Source organism: Felis catus, chromosome D2 (genome assembly GCF_018350175.1).
Source record: "Felis catus isolate Fca126 chromosome D2, F.catus_Fca126_mat1.0, whole genome shotgun sequence".
Classification (NCBI taxonomy): domain Eukaryota; kingdom Metazoa; phylum Chordata; class Mammalia; order Carnivora; family Felidae; genus Felis; species Felis catus.
This window is the reverse complement of record NC_058378.1, coordinates 59,127,299-59,150,725: the sequence shown is the minus strand read 5'-3', so window position 1 is coordinate 59,150,725 and position 23,427 is coordinate 59,127,299. Positions and strand designations below refer to the sequence as shown.

At 42.7% G+C, this 23,427-nt stretch overlaps 1 long non-coding RNA gene across 2 annotated transcripts in view; it reads right to left on the bottom strand.

Annotated features, from left to right (window-relative positions):
- The window catches only part of LOC109492643, a 61,095-nt gene that overhangs the window by 6,791 nt on the left and 30,877 nt on the right, over positions 1 to 23,427 (bottom strand). Inside the window, exons 2-3 of one of the 2 annotated variants that reach the window (XR_006587224.1) lie at positions 1,944 to 3,727; positions 921 to 1,022 (exon numbers count right to left, since the gene is read on the bottom strand). This is a non-coding gene — a long non-coding RNA (uncharacterized LOC109492643). Of the gene's footprint in view, positions 1 to 920; positions 1,023 to 1,943; positions 7,953 to 23,427 lie in introns of those variants that run through there. The other variant, XR_002736902.2, reaches the window with a different exon arrangement.

Here is a 23,427-nt window from a genome sequence, read left to right as displayed (position 1 = left end):
TGGTGGTGAACAACAACAACAACAACAACAATAACAACAAAACCAGCAGGCACCTTGCTAAGCAATTTATAGGGAGTATTCAGAAGATGGCTTTACTTGAATCAGGTCTTGCAGAAAATTAGGATGTTGGTGGGCAGAGATAAGCTGGGTGTTGGGCAGTGATACCATCCCAGAAGGACAGCATCGCAGGCAGAAGAGGAGAATGGACCAGCCCACAGAGGTGGGAAGTTGCTGGGTGGGGAGTGTGCAAGGGAACCACTCAGAGTCCAATTTGGCTGGCAAGTATGAGCATGAAGGAGAGTAATGGGAAGTCTTGGAGAGAGGGGGAGGAAGGGGCCAGGTCACAAAGGGCCATGAATATAGGAGTCAGGAGTTTGTACTTTATTTAGTATGCAGTGGGGAACCATTGAAGGTTTTTGAGCAGGAGAGTGGCACGATCAGAGCTGTGCTTTAGGAAAATGAATCTGGCAGCAGTGTGTAGAACAATCGGAGACATGGAACTCAGAGGCAGAGAGCCCCGCTGGGAGAAAGCAGCCACACTTGGAGACTTGGTGCATGGCTTGCACTCCACAGGGTTTGTTGGTTGAAGTGAAGAGGCTTGGGAGAGCTGTGATAAGGGCCTTCCTGGAGACGGTGGTGATGGCGAGGCAAAGATGGGTACCAAAGAAATAAGGAAGCATCTCTGAATTTGTACCCTAATTGAAAGTAGAGATGAGGACGGCAGAGGACTAGGGGCTCCAAGGCTTCTGTGAGGGTAAGTGGGTGGGCAACAGGGCTACCAACAAAGTGGGAGTCACATGCTGTTGCTGGCTTTAGGAGAGGCATGCAGGCTGCTTTTTGAGTATGAGCCTTGCGCTGCCTGGGTTGTGGGCTCGGATCTCAAGAGAAGCTTGGGGGTTAGAGATCAGTGCTCCCATTACCTGCTCGGGGGTGACAGCTGCAAGTTCCCAAGTGCCTGAGATCTCCTGAGAGACTGGAGAGAACAGTGGAGAGCTTTGCACTGTGGCTACATTTGGGAGAGACTGTAGGGGAAGAAAGAGACAGAGAAGGAGGGTTAGAGACGCGGGGGGAGAGTGCAGTGGACAAGGCAGCCAGGAGATGGGTAGTTCTCCCCGGGTGACTGGTATTCCAAGGCTTCCCAGGGGATGGGGCCTGAGAATCAGAAGTGGGGCCCGGTGGTCAAGAGGTTGGACGGGAGGCCGGGAGCAACCTCGTCGGGGGAGAAGTGAGGCTGGAGGGTGCTCCTGGGAGCAAGGGCTACTCCGGGGCACAGCATGCAGGGTAGTCTATCACCTGCCCACTGCTCACACCAAGCCCCCAGATTTGAGGTTTCACCAGAGGCCCTCTTGTCCCTCTCCTGGATGGAGCAAAGGTGGGAGTCAATGGGCAGGAAAGTGGGAGCCACTGGGACCGAATGCCCCCTGACTTGGGATTCCTGAGACCCCTAGATCTCAGCATACTCAGGGGTTTCTAAGGTTCATGCTGTTTACTTGGCTACAAACCACACAGCCACGCTCTTCTTTTTGATGTAGGTAACACCCTGGTCGGGTCATCCCCTGGACAGGGTTGACCGCCCTCTTCCTTGGCACTAGAGCGCACTCTGTTCCACAGCTGGCTACCTCTATCTTGGGCCATACCCCAGCACCTGGGCCAGCGATGCCCAGGTCCCCCAGCATCCCCGGAACCGTGGGGTTTAGGAAGTAGAGGGGACAGGACCCAGAACCTCATCCCCATTTAGGAGGAGCAAAGCATGGGAGGTGGTGTGGGCCCCCACCCTCCCGGAGGGGACCCGCAGTCCTAAATGCCCCCGCGCCTTCTCCATATTGTGGGAAAAGCTGCTGCATCCATCACTGTCAGGCGCCGAGTTTGAATAAATTTGAATGCACTGAGCCGTGGGCTGCAGTTTCTATAATATCACTTTCCAGTTTGAATATTTCACTTACTTTTTTTTTTTTTTGAATTTCTTTTTATCCAACAGTTTCTCCTCCTTTTCATCTCCCCCCACTGCAGCCGAGCTCTGGATGTAGAGAGAGGACAGTGCCTTGAGGGTGTCTGAGATGGGAAGAGACTAGGCCTTTAGTAGCTTTGGCATCTCTGTCCTCCCGCCCGCCACCCTCACCCAACACATGTGCTCCCTGGGCCAGGAGCTTCATCTCCCCACTATTTGTATAGATGGAGAAACAGTAGTTGGAGCATGAGCCACCCCTGAACTCCCACCCTTCTCTATGGGCAGACCAAGTGTGCCAGCATTCTGCTTCTTCCCTATAGGGACCTTAACCCCTCACCTACTGACCCTCCATCATATGTGGGTGTGTGTGCGTGTGCGTGCGCGCACACACACACACACACACACACACACACACACTCCCTCAGATATATTAACTTGTACCTAAACGCTAATGGCAGCTTGCAATTTCCCACTAGGAAGCTTGCTCCTAAGTCCCTCCGGCCACTGTCCTGCCTTCCCCTATAAATGAGGACCCCTGGCTATGGATTCCTTCTCCATCTCCCTGTATCTCTTCACTCTCCATCCATCAGTGTGGTGTCAGTACAGCCATGCCTCCGGATAGGGGCTGCTGGGAGGGAGAAAGGAACAGAGAGTCCTGGCAATGCATTCCAGAGAACCATCTCCCAACAAGCCCCATGATTTGCTGGACTATGGTTAGTGCCATCCCCACTCCTTGCCCACAGCTCAGGGACCAGGAAGAACTGAGGTGCAAGGAGGGAAAGAGACCATCCTCAAATAAAATGAGTCAGGATTGCATTCAAGCTTGGGTCCAGATAGGGATGGGGAAGTGAGCAGATTGAGAAGGGTATTCTGGGGACCCTCTGAGTCTGTATTTTTCTATGGCAGCATCTGGTCACACTGCCCCTTGGACCATACATAAGGTACCCTGGCTACATAGATAATCTCAAGAGGGCAGTGACCATCCAGGAGGCCCAGTGATACTGACATCAATGAGGACATTCTGCTTTATGGGGCACACTAAGTGGCTAGAGGGCCACTGAGTGCCCCAACCATCTAAAAAGGACCCACATTGGCCATCTCCCATGGAAGCATTATTCATAGAGCACATGCTCCTCTTTCCTGCCAGAAATGGCACTTCCTTTGGCTACTAATAGTCCCCCAACTATGCCTACATCTGTCACATAGTAGGTATGTATTCAGGGTTATGTATGAAGGGAAGCAGGAAGCAGAAAGCTTCCGTGAATCTCTGACTTCTGGAGGCAATACACAGCTCCCCACTCTGTGCCTGGTCCTGTGTGCTTATAGTTAGTGGAAAAGGCAGGATACAGGGAAGAAATGGTCAGACTTTGGGAGCACAAGATGTGACTGGGGAGGTGAAATTATCATTCAGAGTAATATTTATTTCTACTTTACATTTTGCTATGCTCAAAAAGGGTTTGAGCAGATTTAGAACACACACACACACACACACACACACACACACACACACCCCAAAACAGTTTAGAAAAAGAGAGAGGACAACTGGAAATCAATCATCTGAAGGCAGGAGAAAGATAAATGGAGCGGGGTCTTGTGGGAGGAGTGTCGGCAGTCAGCGCGGCCATCGCCAGATGGGGGCCTGTGTTGTAATTGTCCACCTCTCGAGGAGCTCACCTGTGTGGGTTCAGGTAGTCAGGGAAGGCTTTCTGGAGGAGGTGGAACCAGTCCAGGGACTCGACAGATGGCAGAACAAGCCGGATTGGTGGTCCAGCGGCAGGACTGGAGGGAGGAAAGTTGGAGACCAGGAGCTGAACGTGTGGCAAGTGTTGGTCAGGGAGGGGTTGGTAATGGGAGCAGTGAGTTTGAGGGACAGTGAGCAGGTGGCAGAGATACAATATGTCCAGGGGACAGTAAAGAGAGGAGAGTCGCTGTGAGCCATTGATAGGAGGTGGGGTGGTCAGTGTACTGAGAGCATTTAGGAGGTACCCCAGACTAGCTTGGCCTCACCTCAATATTTCCTAATTCTAATACAGGCCTCTCAGGCCCCTCTTCCTGCAGCCCCTCTCTCCACCCCCATGAGCTGAAACTCAGCACCCAGCAAAGACAGCCCTCACCAGTGGAGGGTTGGCTATACCAAACAGCCCCCCCTCCCCAGAAGGAGGCACAGATCCCTACGAGGGCGGAAGCCTGAGCCTCCCCTCCCCCAGTGTGCCTGGGCTGGCCCCGTGGCGGGAGGGGTGCGGTGTGAAGGGAGAGGCTCTCCTGCCGCACCATGACAGATGATTGACTCGAAACAATATCTAAGGCGATCAGGATAAAGTGCTGGCCATTTCAAGGCTCAGCAGAATTCAGATTCTAATTAGACTTCTCACCACATTCCAAATAAAAATGGTTCCCCTGGTATCCTCTTTGCCTATCAGGTGTCTCTCCCTGATCGCTGGAACAAAACGCATAAAGAAAGTGATTAAAGCCATAACAAAGGCATAAAATTGGAATTATCGCTGCCACCACATCTGGGAGCATGGAGTGTCACCACACCGCCCCCTCCTCCCCAAACCTGCACACACACAGAGATGCTGTCCCACCCCGGCTCCTGGCTGGGCACCCTGCAATGATAGCCATCAGATAGGTGAGGAGCTGGGGGGAGGAGTGTTCAGGGGAAGGGGTGGAACTGGGAGGCGGTGGGGGGGGGGGGTCCAAGGAGCCAGAGACTGGAGATTAGGAGGGAGTAAAGTGGGCAAATGAAGGGCTCCAGGCCTGGGGAGCAAGGAGTGAGTGGTCCAAGGAGTGAGGGATGGGCAGACAATGGTCACTGTTTCAAGTGTCTAAATATTTGCCAGTAGAGAGGGCCCTTGGGGCTCTTGCCTTGATGACCTCACCACCCCCAGGACATATACGCTCATGTGCACACATTGTAATCAGGGCTCACAATGCGCTATCAATTGTTTCATGCCTTGCACGTGTTGTCCATCTCTGTTGGGAGATACGTCAAGTCCCCCAGCTGACCCACTGCCCAAGCCACTGGACCCAGTGCTGGTTTCCAGTTCTCTTTCCCCACCTGCGTCCAACAGAGGGCACCCACCTATAGAGACTACTAAGTCCCCATTGGTCCCTAGCATGTGTGTGCACAACCAGCATGCAATCCAGGGACCCCAGTCCCCTGCACTGCACATTTGCACACATGCACACACGCACACGTGTACCATGCCTATAACAATACCCTCACACAGTACACCACATTCTGGGAATTTAGCAAAGGCCCCCATCTCTTTGGGGCCCTGGCCACTCTAGCTCTTCTGCCTCCCCTCCTGCAGCCCCTGTCTGCCCCTCACAGCTAGCCTGGTACCTGGTATGGGGCAGCCTTGTTCCCTGCGTGGGGTGGGTAGGCAGGCGGGAGGTCCAGAGGAGGGTGAGGGAGTGGGAGCGGGGCTCTGAGCGGGGACGATATAAAATTAAAAGGTAAAAAGCAGGAACGCAAATGGAGGGTGCTTTCAGCTTTCACATTATTAATGACTCTTCAAAAAATCGGCGAGTTTTCCAATCTTCTCTGAGAAGCGCTTGAAGGAGCTCACAGATGAAACTGACCTTCAAAATGTTCTTTGGTCTTTAGTTAAGAAATTCGCTCGCCATTATGGCATCATTAGGGAAACAAGGATAAAATTACTCCATGGTTAATGACCTATAGTATCTCCCCACCAAAATTTGTTTCAGATCTAATAAAACTGTGCTTAACACACTCGGATGAGTTATGAGGACTGTTCTGCAGGGTATTAAAATGTGGAAAATAGATTTTCCGAAGCTGGGGGGACTGGACTTTTTGAATCAGATAGCAGAATGGAATTTTCTGGGCAATAAATTCTTCCATGTCTCAATTTCATCTCGCGCTCTCTCTCTCCTGCCTGCCTCTGCCCCTCTCTCTCTCCCTCACTCTCTCTCTCCCCCACTCTCTCTCTGTCTCCCTCTCTCTGTCTTTCATCTTTTCCTAAAATACTGAAGCAACACAGAAACCTTTCCAATTTGAAGCCTACATAAACTTTGAAAAAAGCAGAGTGACAAAGGCCGTCTGTGTGTGGTCGTGGGAGCCTGCGTATGCATGCACACGTATGTTTGTGGCTCCTGCCTGCCGCACAAGAGTGGAAGCAACTCTCTCCATCACTTCACCCAGTGCCTCTCTACACACCCAAGGTGGGACTGACACCCCCCATTTCTCTATTGCCGGCCAAGCTGCCAGATCTCGCCCTCTGCACCGAAATCACAGGGCACGCCCAAGCTAATAACCCTTCCTAGTATCTCCCCCATCCGCCCCCGCCCAGGGCCACCATACACACCAATGCCAGGAGTCAGCCTATGAGAACACACCTGCCCTGTCCACCCCAAACTTCTCGGGGATGGGAGGGGGGCTGCACTGGCCTTGCAGAGCTGCCCTGTTTTGCACACGTGCGTGCACATCAGCACATGCTAGCCTTCTTGGTGAGGCACACCCAGATGCCCCAGACAGCCAGGCTGGAGGCTGAGACCCGAGCCCCGGCCCAAGCACTGGCCGAAGGTTTTCGGGGGCTGGAGACTGCCGCGGAGAGAGGTGGCTGGCGAGGTAATGGCATTTTGCTCTCTTTAAACTTTAATCTTTCCTATTAATTCCCTGCAACTGGAGAATGTGTGAGAGTTAATGTTCCGTGAACGTGTTTCGCACTCGGCAGTCTCTTCGAGCTAATTACCTTCAGGTGCTAAATGGAGGGAAATTGCAATCCATTTGGATGTGAAAAAATTTCGCCTTCCCGTCCCCTGTGAGACATCCTTTTTCCTGAGTGCTGCAGAAAGAATGCTCTCTGGGTGGGAGTTTTTTTCCTAATGTTTTTTTTCTTCGGCCCCTTCCCCCGCCCCCTTTCTCCAAGAGTCTGGGTTTTGCAGGACGGTGGTGGTTGGAGACTGGAGGAGACCTGGGCCTTGGCACAAGGTCCAAGTCTGGGGTGGAGGCCAGGTGGGGAGGGACTTACAAGCAGGGGAGATGCCCAGCCTGAGAATCCAGCCCTTGCCCCTTAGAGGCCTTGGAGTGGAAGTGTATTTACACGCTTAATAACACGCTTATTACCAGTGTTTCTCAGCTGCTAGGTTTTGAATACAGATATAATAGAATTTTACAAGCCACATAAAAGCTGTCCTTCTCCTGGACCCTGAACTGGGGTGTCTGGCAGGGCGGAGGACAGGGAATGGCAAATGGAGATGAGGAAGGGGCTTGAGGAAGGAGAGAATGGAAATGGATCAGAGAACCGGACAGAGAAGAGAGGAGAATGGTGTGGGAGGGAGATGGGCAGGGGGGTTGAGGGGGAGATGGGTAGGAGCTCTGTCTCCATCCCAGAGAACTGGCACCAAGGAGAAAGGCATGAAGGCCAGGAAGGTCAGCTCCCGAAGCCTCTTAGGTCTTGGCACAGCACACTCACCTTAGTGACACGCCCATCCCTCCAGCCCCATCCTTGACCTCTGATCTCAGACCTCAGCCTCATCCAAGCCTCACAAAAAGAGACATCTAATTTTACCTCCTCCCTCTGCCTTGGATCCAACCTCCTAGTCTTTACAAATCCCATTTCTTAACCTAGGTTGGGGCAGGGAGCTGTCCAGGTGTAATATGTTGCTTCCACCCAACAGGGAACAGTCTGGTTTAAGACACACAAGACAGAGCCCCTCACCCCCTAAGTAAATAGCACTCCATTTGAAAGAGGGTTTGGCCCCCCATGATGGCCTGGGGTTTTACCCTCCACTTGGAATTCTTTCTCTGGTCTCAACCTGTGTACTACTTGTGAGGGAACAACCATTCTAACACTGAAGAGCCTTCTTTGGGAGAATATGCTGGCAAAATATTGGAGTGGCTTGGGTTTACTTATTTGTTAAAAGTTTATTCTGAAGGGTTTCAAATATAAATATACATAGATACATAGATAGATACGTAGATAGATAGATTTAAATGTTTATTCATTTATTTAGAGAGAAAGCATGGTGCACGGGCGGGGGAGGGGCGGGGGGGGGGAGAATCCCTCTGCTATCAGCGCAGAGCCTGATGTGGAGTTCAAACTCAGGAACCATGAGATCATGACCTGAAGCAAAATCAAGAGTGAGATGCTCACCCAGTTGAGCCACCCAGACGTCCCTTAAAAGATCTTTCTACCTATCAACTAGTTTCAATAATTATCAACATAGGGCCAATCTTATTTCTTCTATCTGCCAGGACTATTTGGACACAGACATCAAATCACCTCACCTGTCGATGATTTAACATGCATTTCTAAAAGTTAAGGACACTTTTAGCATTACCTCAATAGCATTATCTCACTTGAATAAAAATTAACTATAATTCCTGACTCTCATCAAATATCTCTTCAGTTCTATACGCTACACTTTCTTTTTAAATTTTTGAAAATTTCTTTTAAAAAATTTATTAATGTTTAGTTTGTTTTTGAAAGAGGTGGGGGAGGGGCAGAGAGAGAGGACAGACAGAATCCCAAGCAGCCTCTGCACTATCAGCACAGAGCCTGTCACGGGTGAGATCATGACCTAAGCAGAGATCAAGAGCTTGATACCCAACCATCTGAGCCACGCAGGCACTCCTAGGCTATACTTTCTTTCTCTTCTTGCAACTTATTTATTGAAGAAACTGTGGGCCATTTGTCCTATGGAATTTCCTTCATTCGGGATTTTGCTGATGGCGCCCCTGTGGTATCATTTAACATGTTTCTCTGTCCCTTTAACATGGTAGATTCCAGAGTTGCTTGGCCTCAGATTTGATTTTTTGGCTAGAATATTTTACAGTTGGTGTGAACTTCCTATTGCATCACGTCAGGACCACATAATTCCTCGTCGTTTTTCTTTTTAAATATCAAGATTAATCAGTGGGCTCAGTTGCTGTCAGCTGCATCTATCCATTATAAAGTTCACGTTCAGCTTTTTTCCCTCCATCAGCTTTTCACTTAATGGTTTTAACAGCCATTTACTATCATTGACTAGATCCATTCTTTCATTAGGTGTTGTTGTATTTGTTTTGAAACTGCTTCTATTCTTCCAGCTTTTTATTCTGACAAATTTAAAACTGTACAGCAAAGTTCACTGTTGCAATGAATGCTCATACACTCTGATACAGATGAACAATTTGTAACTATTTCTACATTTGGTTTAACTCTCCCTTTCTTGTTCTAAAACACTTGTGTGTTAGTTGCTGACATAAATGACACTTCATCCCTAAATACTTCAGATATCTTTTAAGAACAAGGACATTCGTCTGTACTGCACAGTGTAATGATCACTTTCAGGAAATTTAACATTTGCCTGATAGATGAGTTCATATTCAAAACCCTTCTATTCTCCCAGTAATGTTCTTTATAACTGCCCCTCCCTCATCCCAATGTAAGATCTTTCATTGTATTTATTTTGTCTTTTTAATCTCCTTTATTCTGGAATACTTCTCCAAGGTTTTTGTTTTTTGTCTTTTATGAGTTTTGAAAAGTCCAGGCAGCAGATTGTCCCTCAATTTGGATTTATCTAATGGTTTCCTCATGGTTAAATTCAGGCTAAACATTTTGGGCAGGAATACCATGTAGGTGATGTTTCCTTCTCAGTGCATCATATCAACAGGCATATGATATCAGTTTCTCTCATTATTTGTGATGATACATTTGATCATTTTTAAGGTAGCATCATTCAAGATTCTCCATTGTAAAGGTGTCCTTTGCCCTCTCTGAGTAATACATTATGATGTGGGTAGGGGCAGGATTTGAGACTGTGAATATCCTGTCCTCTAAATATTTTTGATCCAGGGATTTTAGCATCCATTGATTATCTTGCTCAAATCAATTAATTATACCTATAGTGGTTATAAGATGGTGAATTTTCTTTTTAAAAAAATTTTTTAATAATTTTTTAAAGTTTATTTATTGAGAGAGAGAGACAGAGACAGAGACAGAGAGCAAGCAGGCTCTACACTGTCTATGCAGAGTCCTACGAGGGGACTGAACCCATGAACTGCAAGATCATGACCTGAGCCAAAGTTTAGAGTCAGATGCTTAACTGACTAAGCCACCCAGGCACCCCTGGGTTCTAAGTTGACAGTTATTTTCCTTCAGAAATTTGAGGCTACAATTATTTATCTTCTGGTTTCCATTGCTCCTAATGAGAAGCCTGTTGCCTGATTGTCATTATGCTGCTAGCTTGTAAGATTTTTCTCTTAGATGTTCTGCAGAGTCACTAACGGTTTTAGGTGTAAATCTCTTTTTATTTATTCTGCTTGGGAATCCAGTTGTGTTCCTTCTTACTGAGAACTTTTTTTTTTTTTTGCATTCAATACCAGTCAATTTGCCACCATTGAATCTTTATATTTCTTCTCTCTCTTTTCTCTCTGTTCTCTTCTTCTGGAATTTCTAATATCTGTATTGTACCTTCTCATTTTATTTCTCATGTCTTAACTTCTTCATATTTTCCATGACCGTAACTCTGTGAGAGGCATTTTGGGTACTTTCCAATTCGCTTTCCAATTTACTAATTCCTTCTTCAGCAGTGTTATCAACTGCTTAACCATTCCATTGAGTTGTTTTTATTTCAATATTTTATTTCTAGAAATTATTTTTTAATGTTTATTTATTTTGAGAGAGAGAGAGTGCAAGCAGGGGAGGAGCAGAGAGAGAGGGAGGAGAGAGAATCCAAAGCAGGCTCTGTGCTGTGAGCATGGAGCCCTATGTGGGGCTCAATCTAATGACCATGAAATCATGACCAAAGCCAAAACCAAGAGTTGGAGGCTTAACTGACTGAAGCACCAAGGTACCCCTGCTATGAGCATTTAAAGTATACAGCCAGTCTGTTCAGCTTTTGCCATTGTTCATCTGAATTTTGTTATTCGTGGATAACATATTCTTCAATCACCTTCAAGGATAAGTCATCATCTATAAGACCTATGTTGCTCAAAATGCAGGTTGCAATCCATTAGTGGGTCATGAAATCAATTTAATGAAATAAAATAGAAAATAAAATACCAAGGTACATCACATATGTAAGTATAGGTACTGCTTACTGAAATTTTGTTTCAGAGGGATGTGTGTATGTGTATATGCTGGGTCATCACGCAAAATATATTTCAGCCTGTGATTCAGGGTAGACATGTTTGAAGGTCACTGATTTAGACCTTTCTCTGAGACCCTACTCAACCTACTACCCACTTTTGGCAGGCCCACCTTCAAGAGCAAAGATTAATTGCAAGAAGATAAGCCTTAGGAAAACTCAAGGCTTATCTTCTCCATATAAAGTACTTAGAGTACAACATCATATCCTAGGGAGGAGGGCAGATCTCACAAGTTTCTATACTGCCCTGAATTAGAAGCCTCACAAATGGTCAAGGATACCAGTGAATCACAGATATTCCCTGTGCTCCAGGACTCTGTACTTCAGCCTAATATCAACTCTCTGGGAAGGCCTTTCAGCTGATGTTTAGCAGGACTTTGAGACTCTTAAGTGCTGTTTCTCCAGGGTCTTGACCCCTAGACAGCTGCTTGAATGTGGCTCTCAAGGCCACCATAAAATAGCCACCTGGGAGAACACCTAGGCAATTACTCCCCTGCACTTAGCTCCCAGGGGAATTATCATCTGCGGAAGTCCCCTACACAGTATAGAAAGTAGAAGTGCCAGCTGTAAAGTCTTTACTTTGAGCATCAGCATTGTTATTGAGAAAGGCCCCAGCACTTCTTCCTCCGCTGTACCATCCTGAATGTCTGAAAATCACACAAGGATTCAACCCATTTCATTTACAATGAACCCTGGTATGAAGGGATTTTAGCCTCATTCAGCTTCCACATTCAGTATATCCCAAGGTTCCAAAATAAAAGAAAGAGTCATCTCTAAAAAATCAAACTGATATCCATTGAGCTCCTACTAAGTGTCAGACATTTACACCTTTTGAATGATCTCATTTAATCTTTATAGTAACTCTATGAGGTTACCCAAATAACTTTAGGGTCAGAGAGGTTAAGTAACTTGCTAGAGGTCACCTAGCTAGTAAATGGTTGCTGCAGTGGAATTTGAACTTCAGTTTGGCAGGCTCTTGACCACTATTCCCACTCTACAGCCCTTCAGTAAAAGGCCTCTCTGCCAACAAGGACATAGATTCTAAGGCCAACTCATGCAGAGCCAGTGCTTTCTCTGCATGACTGGCCTAAGAAGTAAAATGACCAGGATGTGGATGCCTTCTCCCTGGCTAGCTCCCTGGACAGGTTGCTTACATCTCTGAGCCTCAGATTTCATCCACGCTAATACATGGACTATCTCCGTCAGGAGGCTGCTACAAGGAAGACATAAAATAATGACATGAAAGCATTTTGTAAAGCATAATATCCTATGCCAACGAAATACTCTAAAAAGCCATACAATTAATTAGCTGAATGTGTCTGCATTTTCCCTGTTGGATTGGGAGCCCTTTCATTGGCTCCCATTGCTCTTAGAATAAAACCCAAAATGCCTACTTGACCAGCGAGGCCTGTACAATATAGCCCTTTGTTTCCTCCCCCTTTCTCAAGTGTTCCAAATTTACTGACTTCTCTGTTCCTATCTCAGGGCCTTTGAACATGCTATTTTCTCTGCCTGATATATTTCTCACGTCTACCCACAACCTCTACTCCCCACCCCCACTTTGCCTAACTAACTGTTCATCCTGTTAAATGGCAGATAAATTTCCTCGGGGCAGCCTTACATGACTAGGCAAGGTCATTCTATTACACACTCTCATTGCATACCCTGTGCCTTTCTTCCACAGCACTTTGGAACACATTTACTTTACGTGCATAGTGAGGGTGGCCATTAGTGATTGAATATGTGTCTTTCCCATTGGAAGGGAAGCTTGATGAGAGCAAAGACCATATACATTTCCCAAGTCCTGTATCCCCAGCACCTGGAAGAGCACTACACTTGGCACAAAGTAAAGCCTCCACAGATATTTGAACACATTTTAAATATCAATAAATGCGAGCAGAGACTGCTTTACTCATTTTATCACTGATTAGATGTCCACAGAAATCTGTTATGCTTCAACTCCTTTAGACTGGCATTTCTGAACATGGGGTTGTCCATAGGATAGAAATAGGTGTTATACAACAGAAAGGATTTTAGGGTCAAATAATTTGAGAAACAGGTTAAACAGGTTAAAAGGATTTTAACTTTTTTTTCCCTAACTATAAGACTTCTTAGATCCATGCTTGGGTCCTTGAGAGATGCCAGTGCAAAGCAGAGCCCCCAGCCCAACCATGATCCACACACGGTATGAAGGAGAAATAAACCTTCCTTGCCTTAAACCACTGGATGGGGGTTGTTACAGCCACAAACTTAGTCTACCTTGACTAAGAATACATTGTCCATATATAGTATTTTTGATATTGGAAAATCTATAGATAGGAGGCCAGAAGGTTTCTGGGAACCTAGATGGGTCCACTGAGGAGGTGGGTGACCAGGTGACCTCATTTACTAGAGTCATTCTGCCCCACACATGACCAGGGAGACAAAACTATCATCATACAGCAGATGAAAGTTGATTGGTAGTAGGTCAGGCTTTCAAACCAGAAGGCATTTAATCATTGATTGATTAATAAGCTAACTAAACAACATTCATTGGGCACCTACCACATGACAAATACTGTTAGGTGCTAGTACACACCAGTGAACAAGATATAGGTTCTCAGGGCTCAGAGCCCAGGGTGGAAGATATACAAGTAAACAGTCAATTCCAGTATGGTGTTTAAGAGCTAAAAAGGCACCCAACACAGAGAGAAGGCTCCCAAAGCAGATGTGGGATTGGAGGAGCTTCTTGGAGGAGATGACATCTAAGCTATGATCCAGAGGATAATTTTAAAAGTAGCCACATAAGAAAGGATAGAAGAGCATTCCAAGCAGAGAGAACAAGTTGCTGGAGGTGAAGAATCTGCTCCAGGTTATGGAAGGGACCCAGCAGGAGACAGTGAAGCACCAGGGAGCATAGTGCCTTCTCTAAGGTACGAGGTACAGGAGTGACCAGACCCAGGTATCAGCTGGGAACCTGAGTGAGGAAGAAAAGTAGCATAAATTTCAGCCAGTAGGTATGATTCAGGTAGCAGGATTTAACAGGGCAGGGGCCAATGGGGCCGAGAATGGGAGCAGGGCCTCTTCTTCTAAGGATAAGAGTCACCCAGGAAGCAGGAGAATTGGGGATGGATAGGAGCAAGGAGGGAGGAGGGACTGAAATCCAACATAGGAGGAGCCAGACCTTGACTGTTTTCCTTACCAGGAGACCAGGACCCCTGCAGTTAGGCAGCTCTGAGGCACAGAGGTGTACAGCTGGTCAGAGGACAGATGATCAGAGAGGGTGGCTAAGAAGGAGGTTTGGGGAAGACCTGAGGCCCCTCAGCTCCAGCCATGGTGCTGCCTGAGTCCATCATGCTCCACTCAGGACTGGGGTGAGAAATTGAAATGGGGAGGTGTTTGGCTCATGAGCCTTGGCAGCCAAGCTGGTCTGTGGTTCAGCTGCTAGTATGTTTGGGGTCATGAGTTCAGGCACTGAGAGTGTAGCTTTGTTGTTTTCCTTTCATTTTATAATTAAGTTTAAAGATTCCAGCCAGATTCAACTGAAAGAAAAGGAGCCAGGATTGAATTAAAGGGAGGTCAATGTTAATGGTGTTCAGAAGTCTGGAACAGACACAGGAAACAGGACCTACATGTTCCAGTACCAGGTCTAGGTTTCCTCCATCACTCTCTGTGGGCCTCCTCCCCACTACCAACCCCTCTAAGAACATCCAACCCTCTCCTTAGGAACCTCTCTCATTTCCTTTTCAAGGGACACTTTCTCAAGTGTAGGAAAATGTCTCCCAACTCTCAGCCTTTCCCTGTCCCCTGCATACTTGCCTGCATTCCTTTGTTCATCCACAAGACAAATACTAGAAATAACATAGTACAGTGTATAAAGGCATGGATTTTGGAATTGGACAGAAACTCAGCTCTACTACCTAATTGCTATGAGAACTTGGAAGAACTTCATTGAGCTTCAGTTTTCTTATCTATAAAATGGGGGTGATAATACTTTCTTCAGGTAATGATTAATTGAGATATGTATAGAAGCATTTAGTGCGATGCCTGGCACTTATTACGCACTCAGTAAGTGTTAGTTATTATTACTGATACTATTAAAATAGAACTTTAAACAACCTGTACTTACCTGGCTCACTGGCTTAAGTGACACCATCAATTCTTTTGTAAAACATACTGACTTATACTCATGGCTCATCAAACCTTCATGGCTAGGATGCAGTGCACTTGCGCTCCCCCATTTGGTTGAATTGCATGCTTACCAAGAGTCATTTGTTTTTAACTCAGCCTGTTTATGCCAGCTGTGCATATTATTCTCATTATATAATTTAACTAAATGTTACATAAACCAATAAAATATGAGTACTAAACTAATGTTGCTGTTTAGAAAGATTCTGTAACAGCAAGTTGCTTAAAAATTTTATCAAATTATGTATTAGTGAGACAACTGAAAAAGAAGGGGGAAATCATTAAAAAATCTAGCATTCTGCATTCAGATAGCTTCTCAAATACTTTCCGGTTTCCAACCCATGTTAAAGAAATCAAAACTGAAAAAGGCAATCGGTGCATTCTGGGTGCTCATGCAAGAGAGATGCTGGTGAAATGCCAATCAGTACACCCCCACACAAAAGAAGGTCTTGGCCCTCCAGCTAAAAATTAGAGTAGATAGTCTTTTATTTGCTTTAATCTAAAAACAAAACATTTAGGGTATGGAGAGGCAAGTTGAGAGGTGATCTCAGCCCTCAAGAAATATACAGTATAGAGAGGGAAGACAGAAAAGTAAGTTGTTGATCACAGTAGATTATAATGAAGGTTAATGGAGCAGAGGGAGGGGATACCTAACTTGGACAACAGTGCAGAGGCTACCTGGAGGAGGTGGCTCTTGAGCTTGCTCTGTCCTTCCTCACATCTGTCCCTCAACTCCTTTCAAATCTTTCTGCAACATAAAAAGCTGGGACTTGCCCTCCAGCTTTGCCTGATGGCTCCCTTATTCAGGTCCCAGTATCGACAGAATCACAAAGAATGTTAGAGGGGACATGGCTACCCTCCCTGACAATAAGAACCCCAAGGATCTTAGGGATTTGTCATACGTGCATTTATTAAGACCTTCTGTGTTCTGTATATATTTTCAGCTATGCTCCATCTCCCAGGGTGAGGTCTATAAAGAGATTGTACAAAACTCTTTTAAAAAAGTAACGTTTTTATTTTAAGATAATTCACATGCAATTGTAGGAAATAATAGAATACTCTTTACCCAGTTCTGACCAATGATAATATCTTACAAAACTATAGCACAGTATCACAACCAGGATATTGACATTGATATAGGGAATGATATAAAGACATTTCTATCACCACAGGGATCTTTCATGTTGCCCTTTTATGGCCATACCCATTACCCTCCAGCCCCTCACTCCTTCCTTAACCCCTGGCAACCACCAATCTTTTCTCCAATTAAATGATTTCATTATTTCAAGAATATATAAATGGAATCATAGAGTATAGAGTATATACTCATAGAGTATAGAGTATATTTGGGGATTGGCTTTTTTTTTTTTAACTCAACATAATTCTCTGGAGAGTTATCCAGGTTGTGGTGTATATCAGTAGCTCACTCCTTTTTATTGCTAAGTATTATACTATAGTGTGAATGTACCACAATTATTTCCCCATTGAAGAGCATTCTCCCATTGAAGGGCATCTGGGTTTGTTTCCAGTTTGGGGTTATTGTGAATAGAGCTGCTATGAACAATGGTGTACAGGTATTGTGTGGATATAAGTTATCATTTCTCTGGGATATATGCCTACATGTACAATTGCGGCAGGTCATATGAAAAGTGTATATTTAGTTTTTTTAAGTAACTGCCAAACTATTTTCTAGAGTGACTATACCATTTTACATTTCCACCAGCTATGTATCATTTCTCTGCACTTTGCCAGCATTTGGTATTGCTTTTTTTTAAAAGCCATTTTGAGACATATATAATGATCTCTCATTTTGGTTTTGTTTTTGCATTACTTTTTTTTTTTTTTCAAGTAGGCGTCATGCCCAGCGTGGAGCCCAACACAGAGCCTAATGCAGGCCTTGAACTCATGATTGTGAGATCAAGACCTGAGCTGAGATCAAGAGTTGGACACTTCACCAACTGAGCCACCCAAGTGCCCCTGGTTTTGTATTACTTTGAATATATTTTCATGTGATTATTTGCCATATGTACATCTTCTTCAGTGAAATGTCTCTTCATGTTTTTAGCCCCATTGTCTAATTGAATTGCTTGTTTGTTTGTTTTTACTGTTGAGTTTTAAGAGTTCCTTACATGTTCTATAAACTAATCATTTGTTGGGTATGTGGTTTGCAAATATTTTACCCCAGTTTGTAGTTTGTCTTTTCATCTTCTTAACAGTCTTTCACAGAGCTAAAGTCTTAAATTTTTATAGAGTCCAATTTATCAATTTTTCCTTGTATGGATCATACTTTTGGTGTCAAGTCTAAGAACTCTTTGCTTAGTCCTAGATCTTGACAATTTCCTCCTATGTTCTTTTCTAAATGTTTTATAATTTTGTATTTTACACTTGAGTCTATAATTCATTTTGAATTAATCTTTGTAGAAGGTGTGAGACTTAGTTCAAGGTTCTTTTTTTGTTTTTGTTTTTGTTTTTCTTTTTTAACGTATGGATACCCACTTGCTCTACCATCATTTGTTGAAAAGACTATCTTTCCAGTGTGCCTGAGTCGGTTAAACATCTGACTCTTGATTTCAGCTCAGGTCATGATCTCATGGTTATGAGATCTAGTCCCATGTCAGGCTCTGCACTGAGCCTGGGGCCTGCTTAGGATTCTCTCTCTCCCTCTCTCTCTCTGCGCAACCCCCCCACTCTTTCTCTCTCTCAAAATAAACATTTTTTAGAAAGAATATCTTTCCTCCATTGAATTGTTTTTGCACCATAAGTTGGGCATATTTGTGGGGTCTACTTCTGGATTCTTTATTCTGTTCCATTGATCTATGTGTCCGTACCTCTATCAATACCATATAGTTTTGGTTATTCTTTTAATATAATTTATTGTCAAGTTAGCTAACACACCGTGTGCTCTTGGCTTAAGGAGTAGATTCCCATGATTCATCGCTTACATACAACACCTAGTGCTCATCCCAAGTGCTCTCCTCAATGCCCACCATACATTTTCCCCTACCTCCTATCCCAACGCCCCCAGTAACCCTCAGTTTGTTCTCTGTATTTAAGAGTCTCTTATGGTTTGTCTCCCTCTTTGTTTGAAACTATTTTTCCCTTTCCCTTCCTCCGTGGTCTTCTGTTAAGTGTGGAGGTTCCTCAAAAAATTAAAAATATAATTACCCTACAACCCAGCAATAGCACTACTAGGAATTTATCCAAAGGATACAGGATGCTGATTTATAGGGGCACGTGTACCCCAATGTTTATAGCAACACTATCAACAATAGCCAAATTATGGAAAGAGCCAAAATGTCCATCTACTGATGAGTGGATAAAGAAGATGTGGTTCATATATACAATGGACTACTACTTGGCAATGAGAAGGAATGAAATATTGCCATTTGCAACAAGATGGATGGAACTGGAGGGTATTATGCTAAGTAAAATAAGTCAGTCAGAGAAAGACAGATATCATATGTTTTCACTCATATGGGGAAGTTGACAAACTTAATAGTTTTGGTTATTGTAGCTACATAATAAAACTTGAAATTCCACAGATGCACTCCTCCCACTTTATTCTTCTTTTTCAAAATATTTTAGCTATTTTAGCTCCTCTGACTTTTCATACAACTTTAGAATAATCTTGCCTATACTTACCAAAACAAAAACAAAAAACCACCATCTTGCCGGGATTTTCATAAGAATTGTGTTAAACCTATATATCAATTTGAGAACTGACATCTTTAGTCTTCCAACTTGTGAATATGGTTTGTCTCTCCATTAAAAAATATTTTTAAATTTCTTTCATCAGCACTTTGTAGTTTCAGGATACCATTCCTGCCCACATTTTGTTAGATTTATACCTGAGTATTTCATTTTATTTTTGAGCAATTATAAATGGTATTTTAGGGGCACCTGCGTGGCTCAGTCAGTTGAGCATCTGACTCTTGATTTTTGCTTAGGTCATGATCCTAGGATCATGGAATCAAGCTCCCATCGGGCTCCATGCTGAGCGTGGGACCTGCTGAAGGTTCTCTCTCTCACTCTCACTCCCCCCCCCCCCCCCCCCAGCACCTAGGTGGCTCAGTCAGTTAAGTGTCTAGCTTTGGCTCAGGTCATGATCTCGCAGTTTGAGCTCCACATCAGGCTCTGTGTTGACAGCTCAGAGCTGGAGCCTGTTTCAGTTTCTGTGTGTGTCTCTCTCTGTGGCCCTCCCCTGCTTGTGATCTTTCTCTCAAAAATAAATAAAAAAACATTAAACATTTTTTATTTTAAATAAAAAAAGATTCTCTCTCTCCCTTTGCCCCTCTTCCCCGCTCTAAGTACATAAATAAGTAAATGAATAAATTTTTATTTTTAATTTCAGTGTCCATATATGCATTGCTAGTATATAGAAATACAATTGATTTTTGTAGAATTTATCTTGTATTCTTCAACTTTGGTAAACTCATGCATTAGTTCTAAAAGGTTATTGTTTTTTGTTTTTTTGTGAGGTCGTTTGCTTTTTTTGTTTTTTAACATTTCTTGGGATTTCCTAAGTAGACAGCAATGTCTTCCTTTCTGATATGTATAGCTCTTATTTCCTTTTCTTGCCTTATTGCCATAGCTAGAACTTCACGCACTACACTGAACTGGTGGCGAGAGTGAACATCTTTGTCTTGTTCCTGGTCTTAGGGTAAAACATTCAGTCTTTCACCACTTATTGTAATTTTACCTCTAGGATTTTTAAGAATGCTCTTTATCAAATTGAGAAAGTTCCCCTCTATTCCTATTTTTCAGAGTTGTTTTTTTTTTTTTTTTGGTTCCCCTCCCTCTCTCCTCCTATTTTTCAGAGTTTTTATCATGAATGGGTGTTGAATTTTGTCAAATATTTTTTCTGCATCAACCAATATGTTCATGTAATTGTCCTTTAGCCTGTGCATAGAGTAGAATGTATTGATTAGTTTTTAATTAATTGAACCAGACTTTCATGACTAGAATAAACACCAGTTGGTCATAGTGTATAATCCTTTTCACATATTGCTGGATTTAGTTTGCTAGTATTTTCTTAAGGATTTTTGCATCTATATTCATGAGGAATATTGGTGTGTAGTTTTCTCTTTTTGGTACTGTCTTTGTCTAGTGATATCCAAGTAATATTAGCTTCATAAAATTAATTGGGAAGTGTTACTTCCTTTCCCATTTGCTGGAAGAGAATGTGTAGCTCTGCTCTTTTTTCTTTAAATATTTGGTAGAATTCTCTAGTAAAACTCTCTGGGCCTGGATATATCCTTTATAGGAATTTAAAAATGATTAATTCCACTTCCTTGTTAGAAAATTATTAAAATGACCAATTTCATATTGTGTGAGTTGTGGTAGTTTGTGTTTTTCAGTGTGTTTAAGATTGTTCATACTATTCACTTATCCAGTTGATGTTTGCAGGGCCTGTAGTGATATGGCCTGTTTCACTCCTGAAATTGGTAATTTGTATCTTCTCTCTTTTTCCTTTGTTGGTCTTGCTAAAGGCTTATCAATTGTATTGATACTTTCAAAGAACCAAATCTTTGTTTCATGGATTTTCTCTATTTTTGTTTAAAAATTATTGATTTCTTCTTTTCTCTTTATTATTTTCTTCTTCTGCATGCTTTGTGTTTATTTTGCTTTTCTTTTTCTAAATACCTGATGTAGGAGTTTGTAATGTCAAGACTTTTCCTATTTTCTGATGCAAGACTTTAGTGGATACATTGTCCTGTCAGCACTGCTTTAACTGTGGCCCACAAATTTTGATATGTTGTATTTTCATTCAGTTCAATTTATTTTTAAAAATTTCCCTTGAGACTCCCTTTGACTCATGGATTATTTACAAGTGTGTTGTTTTGCTTCCGAGTGCCTGAAGAGTTTATTGTTATTTTTATGTTACAAATTCTTTTAAAAAATTGTAGTCAATGAATGTACCATGTATTATTTCAGTTCTTTTAAATTTGTTGAGGTTTGTCTTATGGCTCAGGACATGGTCTATCTTGGTGTATGTCCCATGTACACTTGAAAATAATATGCATTCTGCTGTTGTTGGAGTGTTATGTACATGTCAATCAGATCCTGTTGGTTGATGGTGGTATTTAGTTCTATCTAGTTATCCTATCAGTTATTGAGAGGGGTGTTGAAATCTTCAACTATAATTGTGTATTTGTCTGTTTCTCCTTTCAGTTCTATCAGGTTTTGATTTACATATTTTGCAGTTCTGTTGCTTGGTGCTACAGTGCTACACAAGTAGAACTGTATATCTTCTTCATGAGTTGATCTTTTAATCATTATATCATATCCCTCTCTGTCTCTAGTAATTTTATTTACTCTGAAGTCTGCTTTATCTGCTACTAATATGGCATATGGACTGATACACATATGGAATTCTTCTGTTTTAATGTTTTCATGATATATCTTTTTCCATCTTTTGCTTTCTCCACCCCTCCACACATTCTCACTTGCTCTCTCTTTCTCTATATATATTTGTGTGTGTGTATATATATATATATATATACACACACACATATACATATATACATATGTATATACAAGTACATATACACACATATGTATTTAGGTCATGATTTTTAATCATTCTGCCAATGTGTCTTCTAATTTGTGTATTTATACCATTTATAGTTAATGTAATTATTGATCTATTAGAGTCTGATCTCTTATTTTTTGTTTTCTATTTGTTCTGTTTTTCATTTCCATTTTCTTTTCCCTGCCTTTTTGTGGTTACTGGAACACTTTTCAGAATTCTGCTTTAAATTTGTTTTAATATTTATTTATTTTTGAGAGATAGAGAAACACTCTATCTCTCAAAACACTCTATCTCTGAGGGAAGGGGCAGAGATAGAGGGAAACACAGAATCCAAAGCAGGGTCTGAGAGCTCAGAGCCTGACATGGGTCTTGAACCCACAAACTATGAGATCATGACCTGAGCCGAAGTCAGATGCCCAACTGACTGAGCCACCCATGCACCCTTTGGATTCTGCTTTTAGACTTTTGATCTTGGGGTCATGAGTTCAAGTCCCACACTAAATGTAGAGCTTTAAAAAGAAAGGAATTCTGTTTTTATTTCTCTATAGTGTTTTTGAGTGTAACTCTTTTTTTAAATGGCATCTTTAGGTATTACATTAAATATGCAAAACTATCACAGTCTACAAGTGTCATCATTTTACTAGTTTCAGTGAAGTGTAGACCTTTTATCTCATTTTACATCCCTTTATCTTCGCCCATTTATAATATAATCATGTAAAACATTTGCATTCTATGCATATGTAATTTTTGTTTCAACAGTCAAACGTAAGTTACAAAACTCAAGAAGAGAAGGAAAATCTACTGTGTTTATGCATATTTTTGCTTAACATGTTTTTTATTCCTTTCTGGTGTTTCAAGGTTTCTTCTTTTATCAATTCCTTTGTGTTTAGAGAATTTTCTTTAGTCATTCTTTTAGGGTAAGTCTGCTAGTAACACATTCTCTTAGTTTTCCTTTATCTGCTGATGTCTTGCTTTTCCTTTCATTTCTGAAGGATATTTCCACTGGATACTCTGGATTCAGAGTTCTTTTCTTTTAGCACTTGAAAAAGTTGTGCCACTTCTTGTCTTCATGGTTTCTGATGAAAAACCCACTGCATTTGAATTGGGTTCTCCTCCAGGTAAGGTGTCATTTCTCTCATTACTTTCAAGAGTTTTCTTTGTCTTCAGTGTTTACAATTTTGACTATAATGTGTCTTGGTGTGAGCTTTTTAAGGTTTATCCTGTTTGGAATTCACTCAACTACTTGAATCTGTATGTTTACATCTTTTGCCAAATTCTGGAGAGTTTCTGCCATCTTTGAATGCTTGTTCAGTCCTACTCTCTACTCTCCTTCTGAGACTCCAATGACAAAAATGTTAGATCTTTTGTTATAGTCCTACAGTTTATTTTTGGTATTTTTTTTTTCTCTTTGTTGTTCAGATTGGGTAACTTCTACTGTTTTATCTTCCTCTGTTTTACTCTATTCTGCTTTCAAGCCCATTCATTGAGGTCTTTAGTTCTGTTATGATATTTTAGAATTCTAAAATTTCTTTTGGTTCTTTATATTTCTATTTCTTTGCTAAAACTTTCTATTTCTGCTAAGACTTTCTATATCTTTGCTAAGACTTTTTGTTTTTTCATTTGTGTCAAGTGTGTTCATAATTGTTCATTAAAGCATTTTTTGTGATGTTGTTTTAAAATCTTG